The sequence below is a fragment of the Hyaena hyaena genome, unplaced genomic scaffold, assembly GCF_003009895.1.
Source record: "Hyaena hyaena isolate Hyena2069 unplaced genomic scaffold, ASM300989v1 scaffold_482, whole genome shotgun sequence".
In the NCBI taxonomy this organism is placed as follows: Eukaryota; Metazoa; Chordata; class Mammalia; order Carnivora; family Hyaenidae; genus Hyaena; species Hyaena hyaena.
The window spans coordinates 820,032-822,736 of record NW_024081119.1 but is presented as its reverse complement, the minus strand read 5'-3'; positions in this window follow the sequence as shown (position 1 = coordinate 822,736).

Below are 2,705 nucleotides of genomic sequence, written 5' to 3'. Positions count from 1 at the left end.
AATAATCAGCCTAACGTAATATACATGCCAATGACACACATTTGGAGGTGGCAAATTTTCAATTCAAGTACTGAAATTATCCTAGTTGTTGAATTATTACATAAAATAATTAAACCTAAGATTATGATAGATATATCATTTAGAATGGTTGGTAGTAAGAGTTTTCAAATGTTGCTCGACTATATAAATTATATGAAGTCTATCTATATTTGCTTTTCTACTTTATCAAGTTTGGGGGCTTGTTCTATTTTGTTTTTCTCATATCACTGCATATTTTTCTTAGTTAAGCATACTGAGTATCAATTACAGGACACTATCATTTGAGACATTAAAAGAGCACTATGTACAGCAGCTGTGTTGAAGAAATAAGTATTGTCGGTAATCCTTACATAAACAGAAAGTACTTCCAAAAATACTTGTTTTGACAATGTACCTGTCAATATTAGCACAAAACAAAAAGCTTGTCTGAAGGGTGGCTAATCTAGGCTGAGTTTAGATGGGTGACTTTGCTTTAAGACACAGGCTGGACTCCACTTGCCTTCTTGCTGTTGGATGGGCTCCAGTCTGCTCAAACTTCTTTGAACAGTAGGCTAGCATAGAAATGTTTTTCTCATGGCAATGGCAGAAGTAGAGATTAACAACAAATTGTGGTTAAGGAAGGAAGCTGCAAAATTATCAAAATCTAAACTATGAAGACCATTACAAAAACATAAGAAATGCATGGAAACAATTAAACTTAAAAATGATATAAGCAATATATTGCCATTGTAACTATATAAAGATGACCTATGTATAACACAATATGTAAAAATTAAAATAGTTGAGTTACACATTTAAAATTACAAGAATATGGGCACCTGGGTGGCTCAGTCAGTTGAGCGTCCAACTTGGGCTCAGGTCATGATCTCACAGTTCAGGAGTTTAAGTCCCAAGTCAGACTATGTGCTGACAACTCAGAGCCTGGATCCTGCTTCAGATTCTGTGTCTCCCTCTCTCTCTGCTCCTCTCCCACTTGTGCTCTGTTTCTGTCTCTCTCAACAATAAATAAACATTAAAAATTTTAAAAACAATAAAATTATAAGACTATTTTATTGTTTAAAACTATCTTTAAATAGTGGGTTTTATTTTTAAATTTAACTACAGTTTTCTTTGTTTTTTTCTTTTATCCTTCTGAAATTAGGATACATTTTTAAAAAAAATATGAATGGCCAGAGGTCATAAATATTCTACAGTTGTTTCTAGGACAAATTTAAGTATGTTAGAGAAGAAACACACATGTCATGAAGACAAAGCAAAAGATCGCTGGTGTCAAATACACTTCAAAATCCAAGACAACCATTATAACACGAAGTAGTAACACTATGCCACTATGATTACATTTTCTGCTTTCAGTAAACAAGGTTAATGAATGGTATATAAATTATTTATTATAAATATTAGATGCACTTATCTATTATTTTACCCAATTTGACAATTCATCAATGAAAAAGTACTCTTTGTTGGTTAAATGAAAGGCACACATTTGATTGTGCCCAACTTACTGACTTACAGAAGAAAATTACACTTATAAAATTACAGTCAGTCTTTGTTTTGCAAAGCACAGTGACAACTGGAACATATTGGTATATTGGAGGCATATTGGAACAGTGTCCTTGCTTTGCGTGTCTCAGTTACCAAGGATCTGGACAGAGTAGATGATTCCAATGAGTAGGGGTATCAGTTCACATGGCATTGAGCAAAACAAAGACTGCCATTATGCAATTTATACCACTGGGATCTTATATCGATACAGCGTAATTGTACTGAAAAGAAATAATAGTCTGTTTGCTGTATTCTTTGGAAAAGGTGGCTTAAAAAGTAAGCACTTCTGAAAAAAATTTGCTTTTAAAATAAGGAGGCAAACTTACAATATCAATAATGTGTACATTTTTAGTAATGTTTATTTTTAATCTGTTAAAATTTAATGTAATGTTTTAATATAAATATAAATAATTAAAACATGAAAAAATCTTTTTTTCTCAAAAGATTCATTATTCAAACAAATGGATCATTCTGTAAGATAATTCAACCTAAGATGATAATGGACTGGTAACAAATTGTCAGTGAGCGATGTTCTGGCTAGTACAGAGAGAGTTTTCAAATGTGTAGAACTGGATACATTATGCAAAATCTACTACACTAATGTGAGCAGTTTCAAAAATAATAAAAAGTGAGAACAACTCATGTCTAATTAGTCAAAGAGACGAGGGACTACTTCACTCCATGTAAATGGCCGCTGACAATACAGCACACCGTTCACATTCACTCTAATGACAAGGCAATAAAAATGTTGAAAATGTTTTTAAGCAGAGTGCATTTATCTGTTAGTACATTGAAATTCAAAAAAGTTTCCAGAGAGGTCTATAAAAATGAGAGTTTTCTATTAATGATGAAAATGTGTATCTCCTGAAGAAGATTTTTATGTCATTCCATTTTCTTGTGCTGAGAATATAAATGTATTCAACAGGTATCGTTGATTTTACTCCAGGGGCTGTTTTGGTCACCATAATGTGTGACCCATGAAGTGTGCACAAACAGGTTTGCCTAGACAGCTTCCCACCAGTCTGACTGGCTGGAATAGTGACTAAAGATTCATCTTGATCAGGTATTTCTCTCTTCTTAAAATAGCTTTTCAGATTCACTTATATTAATAAAGATGACATTTC